This window comes from Saimiri boliviensis, chromosome 15 (genome assembly GCF_048565385.1).
Source record: "Saimiri boliviensis isolate mSaiBol1 chromosome 15, mSaiBol1.pri, whole genome shotgun sequence".
Classification (NCBI taxonomy): domain Eukaryota; kingdom Metazoa; phylum Chordata; class Mammalia; order Primates; family Cebidae; genus Saimiri; species Saimiri boliviensis.
This window is the reverse complement of record NC_133463.1, coordinates 83,207,323-83,230,768: the sequence shown is the minus strand read 5'-3', so window position 1 is coordinate 83,230,768 and position 23,446 is coordinate 83,207,323. Positions and strand designations below refer to the sequence as shown.

The window sequence follows — 23,446 nt, the reverse complement described above, 5'->3', positions numbered from 1 at the left end:
GAGCTGCTGGAGGGCAGGCCTTTGCCTCCTTCCTCTCTGTCCTCAGCACCCAGGATATCACCATGATCAACCAGTGCACTTTTCTTCAATGAATGGATGAGTATCTTAAATGACACTAGTATCATCTAACAGCCAGATACCAGGTCTCGCTTACATGGAAGGAGCAGCCTACGGGTGCTGTGAAGTGTAACAATAAATGGGTGTGATGCTAATCAGAAAGCTCCATAGCAACAGCAGAAATAATTATTCTAGTAACTAATGCTTGCTGAGTCAGATGAGCTGCTATAGTTGGCACACCTATATTCAGTCTTCACAGGTGACAAGGGCATTACTAGTATCCCATCTTACAGATGAAGAAACTAAGGTATATAGGGCTTAAGTATGAGCTAAGAATTCTAGCATTATAAAACCAAACGCTGAGCAGATTTCAGAAAAGGCTTCAGAGATGTGAGGGGTCTCCCCTCTTGGAAATGTTCAGAAAAGTCTTCATGGAGGAGAGGACAGTGTGGCGGTTCCTTCAAGAGCTAAAAACAGGACTACCATTCAGCCTGGCAATCCCATTGCTGGGTAAATGCCCAGAGGAATATAAATCATTCTATTATAAAGACATATGCACACATAGGTTCATGGCAGCACTATCCACAATAGCAAATCCCATTGCTGGGTAAATACGCAGAGGAATATAAATCATTCTATTATAAAGACATATGCACACATAGGTTCATGGCAGCACTATCCACAATAGCAAAGATATGGAATCAACCTAAATACCCACCAGTGATAGACTGGAGAATGGAAATGTGATACATATACAACATGGAATACTATGCAGCCATAAAAAAGAATGAGATCATGTCTTTTGTGGAAATATGGATGGAAATGGAGGCTATTATCCTTAGCAAACTGAAACAGAAACAGAAAACCAAATACTGCATGTTCTCACTCATAAGTAGGAACAAAATGATGAGAGATGAGAATACATGGACACATGGAGGGGAACAATACACACTGGGGCCTACCAGAGGGTAGGGAGTGGGAATCGGGAGAGGATCAGGAAAAATAAGCAACAGGTATGAGGCTTAATACCTGGGTGATAAAATCATCTGTACACCAAACCCCCATGACATGAGTTCACCTATGTAACACTCCTGCACATGTACACCTGAACCTAAAATTAAAGTTTTTAAAAAAGTGGGTCCGATTTCCATGAGTAAAAAGGGAGCTAAGCCTGCCAGGTGAAGAAACTGTGACCTGGAGAGACAAAACTCATCAACCAACAAGAACCCACAGCATGGGGCATGCTCTGGAGCCAACCAAGAATTCCATGTTGTCCAGGATGTGAGGGATTGGAGATCTAAAGGGATGCAGGATTTTGTCATAGGCAATGGGAAACCACTGAGGATTTTGAGTTCATCAGAGCTGTTTGCTAGAAATTAATCTGACAGCTTGTGTTTTGTGAAGTGACAGACAGACTGGAGAAGGTAACTAATTAGGAGATACTTTAATTCTGCAACAGAGACTCAGTGAATAGAAAGGGCCAGAAGAAAATTGAGAAATCGTTGTTTGTAACTTTGCTTTGCACACTACGCTGAGTTCTCTCAGGGCAAATAAGTGTTATGTTCAACCACGTTTTTCAAAGCTGAATGCAACGTTCAGTAAGAAGGCGGTAAGTATGCTCATCCTGAATGAGTGAAGGAATAAGTGAATGAACAAATCAATGAGTGACAGCTTCCTTGAGTGAGCCACCCTGAGGATCAGCACTGATTGACGGGAGTGGGTGGGAGCAAGGAATGATCTGACAGAAGTGAAGGGTGCTCAGCAGTAACCAGAAAGAAGGAAGAGGGCACTCGACAGGGAGCTTTCACCTCCCCAGGGCCTCAGTTTCTCCATTTGTTCATCAGTGAGTGGCAGAGAAGGGTGGGCAAGATGATCCCTAAGTCCCTTCTAGCTCCTCTATTCTGGGATTTGATGAGACCCAACATTTCTGCTCTCTGCCTCTACTGCTTCCTTTCAGTGCGAAAAAGACCCAGGAGGAATGGAGTCTCTGATGGCAGAAAGAGCTGAGGCACAGCCTCGCAGGCCCGAAGCTGACTTCTTCACCTGCCTCCAAAGGACGCTTTGCCCGGGTTATTCTGGGCCAGTGTTACGGCACCAAGCTCCTTTTCTCCTCCCTGTACCAGGCTTTGATGAAAGTCCCTAACGAGCACTGTGCTCTTACACATTTTAGAAATTTCATCTAATAGGGCTCATGAAGTATAAATTAACCCCAAGGAACAGAACAGCATTAATCCCTGTGGTGATTATGCATTAGCCAAAGAATTTCTTTGCCTATTTTAAGCAGCTGATCCCAGACTGTCTGGGGTGCTTTTCCACTTTGTCTCTCTTGCCAGCCATTCATTTAGCTCATCCCGTGGTACATGCCCTGTCCACTCCCTCCTTCACCCATCCATCCGTGCCAGCTGCAGGGGTTGTGTGATGCCCCGGAAAGGGCACAGGCCTTTTGTCCAGCAGAACCTGGCTCTCAGGCCAATCTCTCACTGTCCACAGGATCTTAGTCAAGTCACCTCGCTGCCCTGAGCTCCGGCTACCCAGCTTGGACCAGTGATATTAAAAGCAACTTCCTGGGGTGTCTGAGGGTCTAAAAAACAACATTAATAGAGCACCACGTGCATAGTAGGTCCTCAACACCAGCGAGCCTTTTTCCTCCTCTTGTCATCGCCTCGCTGCGTTAATAGCACCCAAGCTGAGGATGGCTGATGCAGAAAGTCGCTTGGGGTGGGGAAACAGCCAGAAAAGTTTCAGCTTCAGGTTCATGCTCTGCAGCTGAAAATAGAATTAATTAATATTCCGAATGCATTAATGAGGTCTTCGAAATCAGGTAAAGGAAAAAACTACTGTACATTCATCAAAGTGTGTTGTACCTAGCTGAGGGCTTTCTGGGAAAGAAACCAAGGTGTACCAACCCACATCACCCGCCACTTTAAGCTTGAGTTATTCTACTTTCTAAATCAAAAACTGTAATTTAAGACTTGTCTCGCAAGCAGCCAGAGCTTTCCGCCTGAGATGTTCGAAAACACTGCTATTCCAGGAACAGCGGCTCATGAGGAACAATCTCTCCTGGGCCCCCAGGCTCTCGGGTAACGGAGCCCCATCTACCATTGCAAACATGAAAAAGCAGAGGCACCAGAGACACTAAGTGTGGCCTGACCCTTCACCCAGCATCCGACATGATAACAGCTTATACCTTACAGCGCCTTACCCTTTGTACGACCCTCTTACAGATTTTATCTCCTGTGAAAATCTCAGCAATTCTGAGGGCCAGGCTGAGGGAAGAAAGAAACCTCGTGCCACCTTGACAATTAAGAAATCACAAAGCCAAAGATGGAACCAAAACACAGTCCTGTGTTTTCTGCACCACCTTGTATAGCGTGTTCAAATATGGCCTTTTATCATCCTCAAATGTTGTCAGCTGTGTACAATGAGTGCAGCTCCCTGATTAGCCTGGATGCTCCTCAAAGACCTGGATCTTTGACTCCATATTGAACAGAGAAGAATCTTGAGTACAGAGCCCATGTTTAATACTTGTTATTCCTCATTGCATATCAATAAACAAGTTATCGTAAAATGATATTCTGTACTTTCTCCTTGCAATGAACCTGTGAGGTAAGCACATCTTTATCCCCATTTTCTACATGAGAAAACTGAGTCTCAGGAAGGGTAAGTGACTTGAACCCGGGACTCATATTAGGCAGCACACCTGAGAGTCAATGCTAAGTATGACTCCAGCTCCTCCCATTCAATGTGATTCTTTATTTCTGCAGTCACTCTACAAACGCTTCAGTGAAAGCCCAAAGCAACAGTACAGTGGGCAGACATGCAGTTGTGGGACTGCTGTGCCCCGTCCAGCCGTCACTCATCTGATCCAAACATCCTTGTGCAGATGCAGCCATGAAACAAAACAAATGCATCTTACTACTGCAGCAAGTACGTTGATACCTGAAAGGCCATATCGACCTGGTTTTCAGTCTTTGTGAGTAATTCCTTTTCTTTGTCCTTGGTTCCTCTTTAGTGGAAAGGGTGTTCCAGCACCTTCGCAGACAGCTTCTCTCTCCAGAGATCAGCAATCACTCACTAAGGAGGTTTCTCATGGGACAAGGGGGAAAGCAACAAGATGGAATTCACATAAACAGGGTCCTGTTCTCATTATGGTCTGACCTAGCATGTGTGTCCCTGGGCCACTCATCTGGCTTCTTCATTTTTACACCCTAATTTTTAAAATGAAAAGTTGAATTAAGAAGTCTATTTTACAAGACCAAATGCACAAATCCTTTTGAAAAACCAAAACTCAGTTTTTTAAATTTAGTTATTGTAGTAATGTGTATATAACATAAAATTTAACTATTTTAACCATTTCTAAGTGTGCAATTCAGTGGTATCAAGTACTTTCACAATGCTGTGCAACTATCAACACCACACATTTCCATAACATTTTCATCTTTTCAAACCAAAATTCTGTTCCCTTTAAATACTCATTTCCCACTTCCCCTATCCCCAGCACCTGGTAACCACAATTCTATTGTCTGTCTCTATGAATCTGACTATTGCATTAGGCTGTTCTTTCATTGCTATAAAGGAATATCTGAGACTCCATAATTTATAAAGAAAAGAGGTTTCATTGGTTCATGATTCTACAGGCTTTACAGGAAGCATGGTGCTGTCATTTGCTTAGCTTCTGGTGAAGCCTCAGGGAGCTTTCAATCATGGTGAAAGGCAAAGGGAACAGGCATGTCATGTGGCAAAAGCAGGAAGAGAGAGAGAGTGCCATGGCGGGGCGGGAAAGCTGCCGAACACCTTTAAACAATCAGATGTCTCAAGAACTCACTATCACAAAGACAGCAGTGAGCCATGAGGGATCAGTACCCATGACCCAAACACCTCCCACCGGGCTCTACCGGGCTCTACTTCCAGCATTACAGATAACAATTCAGTAAGAGGTGTGGGTGGGGACAAATATCCAAACTAGATCGACTACTCCAGGAGCCTTATATGAGTGGAATCATACGTATTCAGTGTGTAATCTTTTAAATCCTTTGGTTTTTTTCTTTCTTTCTTTTTCTTTTTCTTTTTTTTCTTTTTTTTTTTTTTTTTTGAGATGGAGTCTTGCTCTGTGGCCCAGGCTGGAGTACAGCAGCATGATCTGGGCTCACTGCAACCTCTGCCTCCTGGGTTCAGATGATTCTTCTGCCTCAGACTCCTGAGTAGCTGGGACTACAGGTGTGCACCACCATGCCTGGCTAATTTTTGTATTTTTAGTAGAGATAGGGTTTCACCATGTCGGCCAGGCTGATCTCAACTCCTAACCTCAAGTAATCTGCCTACCTTGGCCTCCCAAAGTGCTGAGATAAGAAGTTTGAGCAACTGCACCTGGCCTCAATGTGTATTTTTGTTTATATCTGGCTTATTTCACTTAGCATAACAAGAACCACTACTGAATATAAAGATCAACCCATCACACCAAGCTCACACCAAGCTCACACCAGGGAATACAGCTGTAGAGATGATAAGCGTTTCTCATGCCTTATCACCTGTATGCCTTACCACAACTTTGACACGATCTCCACTTAACTAATAAGGAAAACGACACAAAGTTCAAGTAATTTGGTCAAAGCTACCCACAGGGTGGCAGAGACAAATCTATCCACAGATCTTCCAACCAAGTTCAGGGAGCTTTCTAAGTTTACTTCTGAGACTTCAAACAGTAAGAAAACCTCAGTGTGTCAGGCCAGTTTGTGTTGCTATAAAGAAATACATGAGACTGGGTAATTTAGAAAGAAAAGAGGCTTGATTGGCTCACAGTTCCATGGGCTATACCAGAAACATGAAGTGGGATCTGCTTAGCTTCTGGGGAGGAGTCAGAAAATGTACAATCATGGTGGAAGGTGAAGGGGGAGCTATCACTTCACATGGCTGGAGCAGGAGGGAGAGAGAGAGAGGGGTGGAGGGATGTGCTACACCATTTTTTATTGCATTTTAGATTTGGGGGTACATGTGAAGAACATGCAGGATTGTTGCATAGGTACATACATGGCAATGTGGTTTTCTGCCTTCCTCCCCATCACCTATATCTGTCATTTCTCCCCATGTTATCCCTTCTCAACTCCCCACCCCCTGCTGTCCCTCCCCTAGTTCCCCCACACAAACCTCAGTGTGTGATGCTCCCCTCCCTGCATTCATGTGTTCTCATTGTTTAACACCCGCCTATGAGTGAGAACGTGCGGTATTTGATTTTCTGTTCTTGTGTCAGTTTGCTGATAATGATGGTTTCCAGTTTCATCAATGTCCTTTTAAACAATCAGATCTCATGATAAGTCACTCACTCACTATCACAAGAACAGCAGCAAGGAGATAGTGCTAGTTCTTTATTGTAGGGGCAGTCCTGGGCAGTATAGGATGTTTAACACCATCCTGACCTCCACCCACTAGAAGTCAGCATCACTTCCCAAGTTCTGGCACCACATGCGTCTCCAGACACAGCTTAGTGTCTCCTGGGTGCACAATCGGCCCTAGTTGAAAACTGCTGAATTAACCCATGGCAGGTACTAGGAAATAGAGATTAATGGAACAAGGCTTTTCCTCTGGGAACTCCCAGTCTAGAGGCTCAGACATGGGAACTAATATTTATCTTAGGCAGGTATGAGAGCAAGAAAACAGTTGGCATGTGGGATAATCTGATATTAGAATGCTTTGACTGCATAAGATGGGTGGGCTGGAGGGGTCAGTGGGTGGGGAATGCAGTCAGGAGGCAACCGTGACGAGATAGAGAATGAACAGGAACAGGAGACAGGCCGGGGGGTGTGGACAGACACAGGAGATGAGCCCAGTGGGATTCCAGCACAGGCATAGAGTGGAGGGTAACGCTGTGGCTGTAATTTACGCAATGTGGATAGGCTCTGAATAGAGCCAGACTTTCTCCTCTGTGAATCATGGGGCATGTGATCTCCTGGTCCCTTGCTGCTCTGACACTCTGCAACTTGAATGTTGCAGAGGCAGGAGCCCAGGTACCCACAGGTAGCTCCTCTTCCTCCTACTCTCCCACTCCTTCGTCTTCCTTCCCTTGTTTCACACGTCTCTACAAAGCAGAAAAGAGAAAGCCAACGTTCCTCCTGGATCCCAGGAGGCTTAAGCCTAGGGCTTACCTGTTGCTAGTCCTCCCACTAGGAAGGCTCACAGAGCCTCCTCCAGTTCCAGGGTGTGGGGGCCGCTAAGCAGGACATGGGTGACTCACACTGAGCAGATAATGAGCTCTGGTGACAAAGGACTCAGCATCAAAGGAGAAATGGCACCTCTCCTAGGGCTAGGGCTTTGGGCCCATGGGGCTCCGTGGGATGGAGTCTGAGTGAGTTTGACAGTTTCCAAGCCATCATCCTATCCTTCCTCCCCCAGTCCTACCACCCCCACCAGGAACTGCCAGAAAGTCTTGCTTTTTTAAATGGTGCATTTTGCAGTTAAAACAGGGGGCCCCTTGAGGCTGGAAACTGGAGACTCCATCCTTGCTGTCCAGCTTTTCCTTTCAGCACAAGCTTTAGCCCTGTCTCAACATTTAAAATATCAAAATGTGTGTTTTCTCTGTTCATCTGGTCACTGATCCGCTCAGCTCAGTCAACCCACTCATACCATTAGAAGTCGGCCTTAGATAACTGCACATGTTCCAGTCATTACGGCAAGGTGACTAGCACATTCTCTGCAAGTGGTGGTCTTGTAGCTATGTAAAGTATTATGTTATTAAGACTGCAATGCTGTAGTCTACAGTGTTGTTAAGAGCACAATGAAAGGATGATACACTGATAAGAAAGCAAGACCCTGAGACAAAGAGAATGTAGGCAAAAGATAGCACATTTTTTAACCTGTCATGAAATATCCCTGACTACATCATGAGGGCATCAGTCACACCGAGAAAAAACAGCCACATGCACACGGGATGTCTGACAGTGTAATCACGGAACTGTGTGCAGGAAGGAACCAACAGGAGATAGTACAGACTCTATGGGCTAGCAAATGCAGGGAGCAGTTATCACCCCCACATCCAAAGAGGCAAAGGGGTGAAGGGAGAACTTGCCAGAATCTAAAGATAGTAGCTGCATGGAGAATGCCTCCCAATAGGAGCTGGAGTCTTTGGTAAGGAAGTGCTGCTAACCGAGAGGGTACCAGGAGAGAAAATTCCCCAACCCCACTCCTCTCCTTCCCTTTAGTTTCCCCCCTGAACTCCCTACTGGCCAAAGGCAACTCCAAGTCAAAGCACAGATGAATCTACTCTCACAGTTCCTACAGCCAGCGTCCCCTGACTTCCCTTAAAGTTTATGATCTTGGCCTCACTGGCAATTCTTTACTGCAGACAGATGGGGAGGGAAAAAACGATGGACAATGGAGGAAAAAGGCAGTGAGTCCTCCCCTCCATACCCTAACCAGGTACTTAGAGGTGAGCAAATGCTTTAGCATCTTCAGCAGAGACTTCCTGTTTGTCTCTTCAGCATCTCTTCAGTAGTTTCCCCCTACTGTTTCATGACAGCTCCTGAAAAGCTTACCCCAGCTCCAGGTATGGAAGATGTAGGTTTCCCTAAGCCAATCAGAAAACTCCATTCCCCCAGATGATAAAATGAGCATTTGATATAAGCCAGTCCAACTTGACTAGATAATTTTCCTTGGAATTCTGGGAAATGACAATCCAGGTTTTCTGCTGAACGTAAATAAGGAAAAACAGGAGCTGTAGGAGGTAGGGGCAGACAGCTCGGGGCCATAAAAAAGTCAACATGAGATGAAGTAGAGACCATCAGGAATAGAGAGACAGAATGTGAGCCAGGACTTGGTGACATCACTAGCTATTGAACAAGCCTCTCACACAGAAGCCCCGCCTTCCTGCTTTTCAGCTAAATGTCAATAAATTTCCAGTGTGAGCTTGATCTTGTACATACAAGCAAAAATACTTCAGCTGAGACATCCTCCAAGAGTTAAGCAAAATAACCAAATACATAATTGAAAGAGACAATGTATCTATCAGGCCCATGAGGAAACATTTTTTGGGAGATGTTTGGTCAGCAATGTTTAAGCATCTTACTTCTGCATGGAAAAATGGGAAAGAAGGCTGTCTTTAGCTGGGTATGTCTAACACTGTCCAGGCAGAGATACCATCTACTGCGGACAAGACCATTTTTGTCCCTAGAGAGACCTGAACTATATGAGCTTGGGCAAGTGAACTTTAAAGCAATGGAATTCTAAGAATTAACAAGAACCAAGAACTCTCATTCGTAGTTCCATTGCACCTGTGTTTGGTTGATCAGGCCCATCAAGGGAAGAATCTGCAAGTGGTTTTAGATTATGAGGACACATCCCAGAATGTAAAAAGCCACAGCTTCTATGCAAGTGACATTCATATTTCTCACTGAAAAGAAACAGCCCTCTTTGTAAATGAGCGTTTGACTGTCTAGTTTGATATATAAGAGTGAGTAAGTTAGTGAGTGAGTGTGTGTGTGTATGTGTGTGTTTCATGCCACTCATCATTGCAAGTTTCCCATACTGGAAATTCCTGTTCAAGAAACTATAGAAGCTCTTGTTGGAGTCAAATCCACGACAGCAATACCACTCATGAGGCTTTCTCAAAAGTGACCACTTAGCCTCCTCCTGGCTCTCTCACCCCACTGCCTTGCCCCCTTCTCTCCCAGAACTGAGCAACAGGAGGAGACACCCTAACTAGGGGAAAGGGGATGGGTGAAAAGATACAAGCTTAGAGTTCAAAACACAGTCTTATCAACCCATGTATTGAGAGACTTCAAAGGGTGGCTCCATAAATCAACCTGGGTGCCCCTGGCTTGATGTCATGGAGGTGTTACCTCCAGACAACAATTACTGTCCTTAGGGCAGATTGCAACAGCTCAATGCCTTGATGGCTAGTGGTGCTCTCAGCCCCTCTCAACAGTTGAACTGCTGGGCCAGGCAGGAAGAAGTAAAAGGAGATATCTGGGGGTCCTGAACCTTGGGCAGAAGCAAAAAGGACTGTAAGGATTCTGAGCCTTTTCATTCATTTAATAAACATTTATTTTGTACATCTCTGATATGCAAGAATTATACCAGGTAAATAATTAGTCATTGCTTCATTCAATAAACACTTAAGGAACACACACTTGCCAGGTACTATGTGAGATAAACATGAACAAGTCAAGATCTAGGCCATTCCATTGTGCCCATGGTAGAGTGTTCCTAATTCTGTGGGATTTCTCCTAAGTGGACACATGTGGTTTTAGATTTTAAATGTTAAATGGAGAATCTTTCTTTATGCACAGATAGGGCATTAAATATCTGAATTACATAGTATGAATTCATTCACTTTTTCACATTTTTCCAAACATCCTGATTACTTTGAGAATAAAGCCTGAGTCTCATGCCATGTAACAGTAATGTTTTGTTTTTTTTTTTTTTTTTTTTTTTGAGTCAGAGTGTTGCTCTGTTGCCCAGGCTGGAGTGCAGTGGCACTATCTTGGCTCACTACAACCTCTGCCTCCCAGATTCAAGTGATTCTTCTGCCTCAGCCTCCCAAGTACCTGGGACTACAGGTAGACACCACCATGCCCGGCCAATTTTTTTTTGTATTTTTAGTAGAGACAGGGTTTCACCATGCTAGCCAGGATGTTCTCAATCTCCTGACCTCGTGATCCGCCCATCTTGGCCTCCCAAAGTGTTGGGATTACAGGCATGAGCCACCACACCCGGTCAGTAACATCTTCTTAAAACTTGCTAATATTCTTTTCTAAGTGGGGGAGGGGACAGAGAGAGAGAGAAAAAAAAATTTGCCTTAGGTTCAAAGTTTTTGAAAACAAAATCTGAAAAAAATGTAGTATTTTTTCATACATACTTAGGTTTTGCTAGAATTGGTTAGCATTTAGGTGTCACTTGACTTTTTGGCATTTTTTAAATAACAGGTAATATTTGTTAGGTGAAATAAGCCAGGAACAGAAAGACAAACGTCTCATGTTCCCATATGTATGTGGGAGCTTAAAAAGTGGATTTCATGGAGGTAGAGAGTAGAATGCTAGTTACTAGAGGCTGGGAAGGGCATGAAGGTGAGGGAAGAATGAAGAGAGATTGGTTAGTGGGCACAAAGGTAAAGTTAGGAAGAATAAATAAGTTGTAATGTTTAATAGCAGAGTAGGATGAATACGGTTAACAACATTGTATTGTATATTTCAAAAGAGCTAAAAGAGAAGACTTGAAATGTTCCCAACAAATAGAAATGATAAATGCCCAAGGTAATGGGTACCCCAAATAACCTAATGTGATCATTACACATTCCATGCCTGTATAACAAAATATCACACGTACTCCAGGGAGAATCTAATGCCATTGTTTTGTTATTCCCATTTTTAACTTTTATGGTGACCTCTTTACATAATCATATTGGTTTTTAAAGAAAAATTACAAATAATAGTAAGTCAGCTGGCACATGAGTATGGTAAAATTATAAGGGTGGGCATAAATGATTTAATTTTAGGAAAATTACATTGTATTTTGCTACTCTTTGCCAATTCTTTAGTAAAATTATTCACCCTATGGGAGAATTATACAGGCTTACCCTGATAAACTCAGGAGTGGTCTTGTGACTTGTTGGCCAAGGAAATGTGGGTAGAAGTCACGTATGTCATTTTCAGGAAGAAACTTTAAGAGCCATGATGTAGTTTGCTGTGCCCCCTTTCTTTCCTCCATGAGACAAGCCATGTTATGAGAGAGCTTTTCCCAACAGACTGGATTCTGGATTGAAGATGACATAGAATGGGGACAACCAAGCCATGATGAACATGAAGCATGAGTGAGAAACAAACTTTGGTTGTTGTAAGCCACTGAGTCCTGGGGATTGGTTGTCAATGCAGCTTTACATAGTCCATCCTGACTGATACAAAGAGCCACAGCAGACTCTGATTAAAAGATGCAATGGCCCAGAGCAGTCCACCCCCACTCCTGGAAAACAAAATTTTAGTCCTCATGCTTGATGTCCTATCAAAGCTCATGATGTTCTTGATGGGACATGTTTAAGTATCATTTAAGTATCTATTCGGGAGCAGCATTGGTAGGAGCCAGCCCCACAGAGGTTGACGGGCCTCACGCATGTGTAACATGGGGTTAATTTCATTGGTAATGTGGACCAGATCACTGGACAGTCTTGAAGTCATTGGAGCAGGGTGAGAGTAAAGGGAAATCACATTTTTATGCACTACTATATATTAGAAGCAAAGTGTCATGGACTTTGTACATTTTCTCTTACTGGATCTTCTGAGAACTAATTTATCTCCCATTTTATAGATGAAAACACTAAGTTTCCTCCCACAGACTCAGCCAGGCAGTAACTGATAGAGCCAGGACTCAAATCCAAAGCTCTTGAGCTAAATCTAGTACTGCTTCCTGTTGTGGTTTCTGTATAAAACACTGGAAACGTAAGCCTGGAAAAATGCCATCAGCTACATGCATTTTCATCATACCTGCCTCAATATTTATTGGAAATGTGGACTATAAAGGCTTCAGCTAATGAAATTAGATTCATCCCCACATTCATCATCTTTTCTGCATCTGCAACATCCAAATTGAATCCTGGATGGATATGGCAGAATTTATCAGGACTGAGATAATTCAATGAATGCTGCAGGGGGGTTTCTCAACAGCCCATGCAGGCTGAGTGTCACAGTGACTGGAGAATATACAATCATCTTTCTAAAGCTGGGAATTAAATCTTTTTAACTATGGCTAGATGGCCTAATACTTGGCTAAGCCAAGTGACATGATACTCAAACAGTTGTTAATCATAAGCAATGCTCCCAAAACCTCTCCTTCATTTTCTTCTCTTTCTCCTTCCTTTATTGATTCCCTGTTTCTCAGCCTCCATTCTTACCCTAGGAGTAAGGGTAGCATTCAATCCATTCTCTGTTGAGTGGCTGAAATAAGCAAAGAGGAAGGAAGAAGAAAAGGTGTATGGAGAGGAAGAAATGATGGAGAAAATGTGTAGAAGGAAATGGAGGTAAATTGACCACCTGCTATATGTTATGCACCATTAAGACATGAGTTTAGATGCATTCTGCCGTATCACTCTCAGGGCATTCTTGAGAGATTGCCTCACCACCATCACCAACTAGTGATGCTCTTTCTGCAACTGATAGGGTAAGGAAAAGCTAAAGGCATTTTAAGGGAATAACAGATTCAATCTCTTGGCCACTTAGCCAAAAATGGCCAAGAAAAAAGTTGTGTTCATGGCACAAACTCAAACAGAATCTCTTTGAAGGCAAAGAAAGCTTTCCCAGTCCTACTCTCTAACCTTACCACCCACTGCACATGCTGTTTTAAAAGTACAGTTCCTCTACCCACGCTTAAATGTTCTTAATATTCTTCAGGTTAAGTTTATTCATTTAATCAATATTTATTCAAGAAGTAGTTATTGAATGCCTGCTATGTGCCAGGCACTGTTTGCAGGCATTAGGACGAGAGCAGTGTACAAAAAAAGAAAAAAGAAAAAAAAATCCTGTCCTGCTGGACCTTGCATTCTGGTGGATGGAGACAGACATTAAACAAAATATTAAGTAAAATACATAATATTTTAGAAATTGTTAAGTGCATGGATTAAAGTAATTCAGAGAAGTCAGGCGTGTTGGAGGAAAGTGGGATGTCATTTTAAATAGAACACTCAGGAAAGGACTCACCGGAAATACATTTGAGCGATGACTTAAAGAATGTGAAGTAGCCAGTTATGCAGATGCCTTAAGGTGCAGCGCTTCAGGTGGAGGGAACAGGATGTACCTAAGGCCCTGAGGCATGAGTATGCCAGTGTGTTCAAGGAACAACAGGGAGATGGATGGGACAAACAGCAGGTAGCAGGAGAGGGGCAGCGATGGGAGACTGCATCACAAGGAAAACCAAACGATAGATCCTGTTGGCCTCATAGAACTCTCTCACCTTCTATTCCAAAGATCGTCAGCAATGGATGAGTTTTTTATGCAAGAATGGCATCATATGACTTGCATTTTAACCAAATATTTCTTACTGCTATGTTAAAGATAGAATAGGTGGAAGCAAGGGCATGGGTCAGGGTTTATTATATTAGTCTAGGCAAGTTGCTCAAGAGATTAGGAAACTCACTATGCTACTTCCACAAAGTTCTGGAATTTGTTTCTTCTTTCTACTCTCCACTGCCTTAACTGGTCTCTCTGTCTCCCCTGAGATAGTCAGGATAGGAGAGGCTGTGCTGCAACAACAGATAAATCCCAGAATCTCAGGGACTTGATGCAAGAAAGGAGTATTCTTATTCATGCCATCACGTGATGTGAGTCAGGTTAGCTTTTTCCACCTCTTCTCTGTAGTCTCTGAAGTATGTGGCCTACAAGCTCTTCACAGAAGGGGAAGAAAGAAATGAAAGATCTTAGTAAGAAAGGCCTTAGAGATAGCTTAACAATTCTCTGCCCGTGCTCTATTTGGCCAGAACTCCGTAATATGGTTTCAACCTGCCTTCCCAGAAAGCTGGGAACGTAGAGTAGCTCGTGACTGTTGGATGTGCATCAGCATTCTCTGCCACATGTCCTTGCAGTTCTTGTGTTCTTTTTAAAGCATAAATATCTCCATGTCCCTGTCATGCTCCTAACTTGGTGATGTATCTCTACCCCTACCACAGTTTAACATAATATCATCCATGGGTCTTTCCTTAGCTTTTCCTCCTCTTCCTGATGTCTTCCCTTTATAAATAGTTATGCTTGCTTAACCCTTCCTGACTATTCTTTCTCCTTTTTTTTTTAGACGGAGTCTCACTCTGTCACCCAGACTGGAGTACAGTAGCCCCAGGCTGGAGTACAGTGGCACAATCTCAGCTCACTACAACCTCAACCTCCCAGGTTCAAGTGATTCTCCTGCCTCAGCTTTCCGAGTAGCTGGGATTACAGCACCCACCACCACACCTGGATAAGTGTTGTATTTTTAGGAGACATAGGTTTTACAATGTAGGCCAGGCTGATCTCAAACTCCCAACCTCAGGCAATCCACCTGCCTTGGCCTCCCAAAGTATAGGCATGAGTCACTGCACCCAGCCATCTCCTTTAACCAATAAAACCATTACCACAAGTTGTAGTTCTTAAGCTTCATTGTATTCTGAGGAACACTATTTTTTTTTTAATTAGTTCTAGTATACTGCCAAGGAATCTGGATTTTTTAAATATATAGGTAGTCGTTCACTGGCCACATGTTTAAAGAACTGATAAAAGACAACCAAGAGTGTCTTTGGAGTCCAGAATGAAGGCTCAGAAAACTAAGATGGTGGGTGAGTACAGAAGTCAGGGTTCAAATTGAGACTTGTCTCCAAAACCAGTGCTTATTTAAGTAAATTCAGGAATTATATCATAACCCAGTATGCGAATAGGGATTTAAGAACAATAATGGCCTTTATGATTGCCTTTGAGTTCTTCCATTCTCCCTTTCATGGCTTTCCAGTCTGTGGAGGATTCTGTCAGGTCCAAAATCCCAGACCTCACTGATATCTCAGTGACAGAATGACAGTAGCTCCATATAGCAAAGAATGAGGCTAACAATGGTCCACTCACCTCCAGTTTCACTGGGACAAAGATGCTTATTCATAAGGTTTCAGGTGCCATACTACTGTCAAGAGTCCCTTTTAATCATCCATTTATGCATTTATCTTCCCTGGTAGACCATGAACTCCTTCATGGCAAGAGTCAGGTCTTATTCATCTCTGCATTAATGGGATAACTACATTCTGTATAAGTGTGCACCTGCCTTATAAAGTGCCTACAGCAGAAAGAAAGAAAATGAACTGCTGTTCCAAGGATTACTAAGACTCATCCAAGGTTCTAACCCTGAGAGCTGGCCCTAGAGCCTATTGCTTCATTCAACAATCTGAATGTCTGCACTGTGAAAAGCATCATGCTAGGCCAGAAGATGTATTGAGAAATGAACTACTTTCCTTCTCTCAAAGGGCTCATGGTTGGGCCCAGCAGCTGTGCCAACAACTCCATATTCCTTCCCTCCATGTCTTCATACCCAGGCCATTACATACACACCTGAATAACAAAGGCTATGTCCATAGAAACTTAAACATAACCACTGTAACCACCACTAGCCTTTGCAAGGAACCTAGGGTTCTTCCACTCCAGTTTTACTTTCCACAGCCTACTATCATAACCTTAGTTTCTCCATATGTTAAAAAATAATGTTGGGCCAAAGAAAAATCTGAGGCTTCTTTGAGCTCCAAAATCTTGTGCAGACCTCTAGAACTGGATGTCATGCAGAGGCCACCTTATTAATTCAAACCTAGAGAAGAAATTCTCCTAAGTATAGAATCATTTACCACTTGCAGGAAGAACTGAACAGAACTCAAGCTGTTCAAGTTTCTTTCTCCTTGGCCAAGCACGATTTCATTGCAAAACTCTTGGGTGGGATTTTTTTTTAAGTTTCCAAAGAGGTTCTAAAGACTTTTTAGACATTTATCTGTACTTGTATACCATATGGTTTGAATTTAGTAGGAAGAAGTCAAGAACAGACAGAACAAGGCTCTTGTGCCAAACACCCAATAATTGAGAAAGTTTCAAAAAAATAGATAGTTCAAAAATATCTACACAAAAAAATTGGGGGCAGTTAAACAACAAATATACAGTTAAACAGAGGAGAATGAATGGTCTAGAAGTCTGATGTATCAGATTTTCTGCAAAATAAATGACCCCAAAACTTAATGGCTTAAATTAACAACTACTTACTTAGCCCACTCTTCTGTAGGTCAGTGATTTGGGTCAGGAACCTGGAGAGATTTTTTTGGTCTTGGCTGGACTCTCATGTCCAGGGGTTTGGCTGTAATAGCTCATCCTAGTTTCATGGGGCTTATTTTCAGCAAAGGATTGTTCATATGTGGGTAGTAAGAGTGCTTAGGAAGCAGATGTTTTTCAAATCTCAGGGTTGCTGCTATTCCACTGGCCAAACAAATCCCATGGCCGCTCCAGATTCTAAGGGTAGAGAAAGTTCCCAGTTCTTGATGGGAGGAGCTTTAAAAGTTATATAAATTTGAAGATACATGGAGGGGAAGAGTTTGCATTCAGTTTTACAAGCTACCATACTTAGACCCATGGGAACTGGATTAAATTTGCTGAGATTTCACCTTGAAAAGTGAAGACTGGAGGTAAGGGGATGTCGGAAGAAATAGATTAGTAAAATGTAAACATTGTTCTCAAATTTCTAAAGTGACATCATAGATAAGAAGAATGGCATATGTTGAATGCATTTAGATAGAAGTATTATGGTCTAATGAGTACAAGCCACATGAGGCAAAAGGGAGAGCACTTGAACCATTGGAGCTGCCTGTAATAGGTAAGGGGAAGGGTGCAGACATTTACTGAGCATCTACCATGTATCAGATAATATGACATTTTCTCATTTAGTGCTCTCAATAATTCATTATCTCCCATATTTAAGAGATGAGTCTCAAAGGGGTGAAGTAACTTTGATCAAGCTCGCAGAACTAAGAAGTGACAACTCTGGGATTTGAACCCAAATCCCTTCAATTCTAAAACCCATGCACTTTTGACAATATCATGCTGCTTTAAAGCTCCTGAAAGGAACAGAGACACCCACGTTCAATGTGGAAACAGATGTTCGCTGTGCAGCTATGCAGGAAAATGTCTTCACAGCTCCTCACATCTCTTCACCCATCTCCTGCCTGTTTTCAGCCCCCTGTCTGGCTCCCTTTGCCTTTCCACCCCCAGCAATCAGAGACATCAGTCTCCACTAAGAGATACTGTTTTACAGTTTGTAACTTTCATTCAAGTTCGGTTATAAGGCTGGTCCTTTCTCTGAATGGTTTGTAATTTAAAGAATCAGCATTATGAATTTCCAAGATGTTATAATGATAGCTACCATTGTCTTAGCACTTTGTATACCATTTCTTATCCTCACCAAAACCCACTCTGTCACTACAATTATCATTTTACAAATTTTTTCAGACAGAGTCTCACTCTGTTGCCCAGGCTGGAGTTCACTAGTGTGATCTTGGCTCACTGCAACCTCCACCTTGCATGTTCAAGCAATTCTTTTGTTTCAGCCTCCCAAGTAGCTGGGATTACAGGTGCCCACAACCATGCCCACCTAAATTTTTCTTTGTTTTTTTTTTTTTTTTTTTTTTTTTTTTTTTTTTTTTTAGTAGAGATGGGTTTTCACCATGTTGGCCAGGCTAGTCTCAAACTCCTGAACCTCAGATGATCCACCCGCCTTGGCCTCTCAAAGTGCTGGGATTACAGGCATGAGCTACCACACCTGGCCCATTTTAAGATTTTAAAAATAAAAAACAAAAGCAAAACAAAACAAAAAACCTAAAGCTTAGTATTCAAGCTTATCTAAAAATACATATCAATAGTTTCCCATCATACTATACTTCCTCTTGAAGGAGTAGATGTTGGGAGCCTCCCAGGCTACATGAAAGTGGACAGTAGAGATAGTTTCTATGGAGTAGATGTTCCTTGAATTATACCACATACTACCAGAGCTAATGCTTCAGAAATTCTGGTACACAAATAAATCCAATAATTCTTGTCATTAACTTTAAAAGGTTTTAGCAGGTTTTTAAAACTTTCTTAATTACAGAAAATTTCAAACACATATAAACGTAAAGCAATAGCAGGATTAACCCCCATGAACCCATCACCTGGCTTCAGTCATGTTTAACATATGGTCAATCTGGTTTCGTCGCAGATTTTTAAGAGATGATTCCCAAACCTATGATTGATAATGTGCTGCTTCTGCTTCTCCAAATTAATAGTCAAGGAGTGATGGAACAAGGAGGCCCTTCCTAGCATCATCTTGGATGAACCTTTCCTTTTTAAAAAAGAAAGCTGGGGCCCAGAGATGGAACTGGCTTTCCTCAAGGTCACACATGAAGGCAGTGGAAAAGGAAGCCTTAGCACCAGGGTTTCTAGCTTCCTGGACCAGCCATCTCTGAGGAATCAGGGTGCCTGCTCAATACCCACACCCTAAGCAACCTCAGCCACCTCCAGAGGAGAAAGAGGAAATCAGAGTGGATTGGAATTGGCCTCCATCCAGCAGGTTCAATGGACTTTGTCAGCCAGGCCATCCTCTGACCTCAATACTGTTTCAAGGGTAATTAACCAGCCAAATGGGTTCCCTCTGCTGAGACTCAGTGCCCAAAATAATCACACACACCCACAACTACTGGTGACGAGATCACCCCTGAAAGGTCCCACTTGGCCCTCCAATGTCACATTCTTCATTAACTCAGCTTTCCTGATTTGAAAATGTAATGCTTCTCAAAACTAGCAGCCCCTGAAGAGATTCTGCCAGTTGGTGCTAGTTGCATATTACCAGGTACAAAACGACATTCTCCCCTGGGTGAATGGGAGACAGTAACTCGGGGTTTGATAGTGCTGAGACATGAAATGCAATGGTCATTCTCAAATTGGAAACCTCAGGAAATACCTGATGCTTTGCAGGAAAGTCCTGGAAGTCATGAGATACACATCTTCTGTATGAGAAATCTACTTTAACAGCAAATACCAGATCTAGAGTTTGTAGAAGGAGAACTGCATTATGGGTGCTATGCTAACTGTAAAGAATTACCTGCATTGATTTGTTTAATCCCCACAATAACCCAATGAGATAGGTACTATGGTTTTATCCCCATTCTAAGGAAATGGAGGGACAGAGAGATTAAGTAACTTCTTGAAAGCCACAGAGCTGTTAAGTAGTAGAGAGTATTAATTAGAATAACAGGGCTTAAAATGTTGTATACATTTTAGAAGAGAGTTCTCACAGGTGTAAGTCTATTATTAAAGTCAAAACTATGACCGTTAAGCAGAGATAGGTATGAGCCAGCATATATTCAAGTCCTTGACTCTGTGGTCCAGATGTGTATTAGTCCATATTCATGCTGCTGATAAGGACATACCTGAGACTGGGAAGAAAAAAGAGGTTTAATGGATTTACAGTTCCACATGGCTGGGGAGGCCTCACAATCATGGCAGAAGGCAAGGAGGAGCAAGTCACACCTTACATAGATGGCAGCAGGCAAAGAGAGCTTGTGTAGGGGAACTGCTCTTTATAAAACCACCAGATCTCATGAGATTTATTCACTATCACAAGAACAGCACAGGAAAGACCCATCCTCATAATTCAATTACCTCCCACCAGGGTCCTTCCACAACACATAGGAATTGTTGGAGTTACCATTTAAGATGAGATTTGTCAGGGGACACAGCCAAGCCATATCATTCTGCTTCTGGTCCCTCTCAAATCTCATGTATTCACATTTCAAAACCAATCATGCCTTCCTAACAGCCCCTCAAAGTCTTAACTCATCCCAACATTAACTCAAAAGTCTACAGTCTAAAGTCTCATCTAAGACAAGGCAAGTCCCTTCCACTTATGAGCCTGTAAAATCAAAACCATGCTAGTTACTTTTTACATACAATGAGGATACAGGTATGAGATAAATAAAGGCTTTCCAAATGGGAGAAATTGACCAAAACAAAGTGGCTATGGGACACATTCAAGTCCAAAATCCAGCCAGGCAGTCAAATCTTAAAGCTCCAAAATGATCTTCTTTGACTCCAGATCTCACATCCAGGTCATGCTGATGTAAGAGGTGGGTCTTGGGCAGCTCTAACCCTGTGACTTTTCAGGGTACACCCTCTCCCCTGTCTGCTTTCATAGGCTGGCATTGAGTGTCCATGGCTTTTCCAGGCATATAGTGCAAGCTGTTGGTGGATCTACCATTCTGAGGTTCAGAGAATGGTGGCCCTCTTCAAAGCTCTGCTAGGCAGTGCCCCAATAGGGACTCTGTGTGGGGGCTCTGACCCCACATTTCCCTTCTGCAATGCCCAAGCAGAGGTTCTCCATAAAGGTCCCACCCTTACAACAAACTTCTGCCTGGGTATCCAGGTGTTTCCATACATCCTCTGAAATCTAGGCAGAGTTTCCCAAACCTCAATTATTGACTTTGTGCACTTACAGGCTCAACACCATGTGGAAGCTGCCAGGACCTCAGCTTGTACTCTTTGAAGTCACGGCCTGAGCTCTACATTGGCCCCTTTCAGCCATGGCTGGAGTGGCTGGGATGCAGGACACCAAATCCCTAGACTGAACACAGCAGAGGGACCCTGAACCTGGCCTATGAAACCATTTTTTCCTCCTAGGTTTCCAGGCCTATAATGAAAGGGGCTGCCACAAAGGTCTCTGACATGCCTGGGGACATTTTCTCCATTGTCTTGGTGATTAACATTTGGATCCTCCTCACTTATGCAAATTTCTGCAGCTGGCTTGAATTTCTTCTCAGAAAATGGAATTTTCTTTTCTATTGCCTTGTCAGCCTGCAAATTTTCTGAACATCTATGCTCTTTCCCTTATAAAACTGAATGCCTTTAACAGCACCCAAGTCACCTCTTGAATGTTTTGCTGCTTAGAAATTTCTTCTGTCAGATACCATAAATCATCTCTCTCAAGTTCAAAATTCCACAAATTTCTAGGGCAGGGGCAAAATGCCTCCAGTCTCTTTGCTAAAGCATAACAAGAGTCACCTTTGCTCCAGTTCCCAATAAGTTTCTCATCTCCACCTGAGACCACCTCAGCGTGGATTTCATTGTCCATATAATTATCAGCATTCTGGTCAAAGCCATTCAACAAGTCTCTAGGGAGTTCCAAATTTTCCCACATTTTCCTGTCTTCTTCTGAGTCCTCCAAACTGTTTCGACCTTGCCTGTTACCCAGTTCTAAAGTAACACCCCACTCTTGGTATCAATTTACTCTATTAGTCTATTTTCATGATGCTATTAAAGACATACCCGAGACTGGGAAGAAAAAGAGGTCAAATGTAGTTACAGTTCCAAATGGCTGGGAAGGCCTCATAATTATGACAGAAGGCAAGAAGGAGCAAGTCACATCTTGCATGGATGGTGACAGGCAAACAGAGCTTGTGTAGGGGAACTCCTCTTTATAAAACCATGAGATCTCATGAGACTAATTCACTATCACAAGAACATCATGGAAAAAACCTGCTCCTATGATTCAATTACCTCCCACTGGGTCCGTCTCACATCATGTGGGAATTGTGGGAGTTATAATTCAAGATGAGATTTGGGTAGGGACACAGTCAAACCATATCATTATGGAAAATGCCAAAGCAATTTAGTAAAGTAAAAAGGGCAATAAAACTTGTGGGAGAGGATTTCAGGGTGGGACACAATATTTGAAGAGAAACTAAATTTACGCAAACTTTTCTCAGCTCTTGTCACTTAATTTTGAGAATATATTTTAATGTGGGGATTAATATCTATATGATTTTATAGAAAAAGAAAGCAAGACTCACTGATGATAAGTGACTTGCCAAGTACCTAAGTAGGCATTAGGACTGACTCCAAATCCAGAGAATTTTCCAATCTATTCCAGTAGAGCTGATTTTAAATCTGAGGTATGCCCTTGTTTCTCAGGAGAGTATCACAGTTCTGGCCCCATGGAAGCTTATCATGAATAAGTTGACCCTAAGTTCTGCCTTGTTCAGGACAATATTTATACTTGTTATCCTGACGTAATTAGTAACAATACTCTTTTTCACTTTTAAAGTTATTCCTGTTTGAAGGAAAGATTAAAAAGCCACCTGAAGCCTAAGCACTGCTTTCTCAGACTCTGTATCTGCAAAGTAGAACAATGGGTCCCTGCAACCTTCCTCCCTCTGAGAAACATTGTTAGAGAGTCCTTACTGAAGAATAAGAGCTTCAGAGGAGATGAAATTTAGGACAATCTGTGTAGAGAAACTTTCTATACTGCTCTCACCTCCAGCCCCAACTAACTGCGGTAGAAATGACTGTTTTCTGGTGGAAGGCTTAGGAAGAAGCAATCTAAGAAACAAAGATAAGAGAGAAACAGAACTGGCTGTTTGCCCTTCCCTGGCTAGATACTTGAATTCATTAAACATTTGGGAATTATAAGATCCTTGCAGCAAATCACCTGGCCCCTTCTCTATTACTAAGGTGACCCAGATTCCTTGAACTGTTAGATCATTTTACAAGTCATTGCCAACATCATTCTGCAAGCCAATGACAACTTTTCTGAAATGCCTTTCCTACCACTCATCCATTTCCCAAGCAGACAGTGTTAAGAAACCAAAACAAGATGACTTTGATGCCCCAGGGCAGCCATATCTCAGGGTGCAGGCTGATAAAAGTTTAGTGCAATAGAATTAAAAGACCAAAGACTTGGAGCCAGGAAGATCTAGGGGTAAATCCCAGCTCTATGCCATGCCAGCTGTGGACATCAATATTATTTTTTCTGCTCAAGGGAAGAAAACTGAATTGCCCCCTGGTGAGATTGGAAACTGAGGCTCTAAAAAGTCTTACATTGGTGACTAGCATTTCATCTTATCAGA

At 42.6% G+C, this 23,446-nt stretch overlaps 1 long non-coding RNA gene across 2 annotated transcripts in view; it reads right to left on the bottom strand.

Moving 5' to 3' along the window:
- LOC141581414 (uncharacterized) overlaps positions 1–23,446 on the bottom strand; it is a 229,426-nt gene that overhangs the window by 184,633 nt on the left and 21,347 nt on the right. The window lies entirely within an intron of this gene.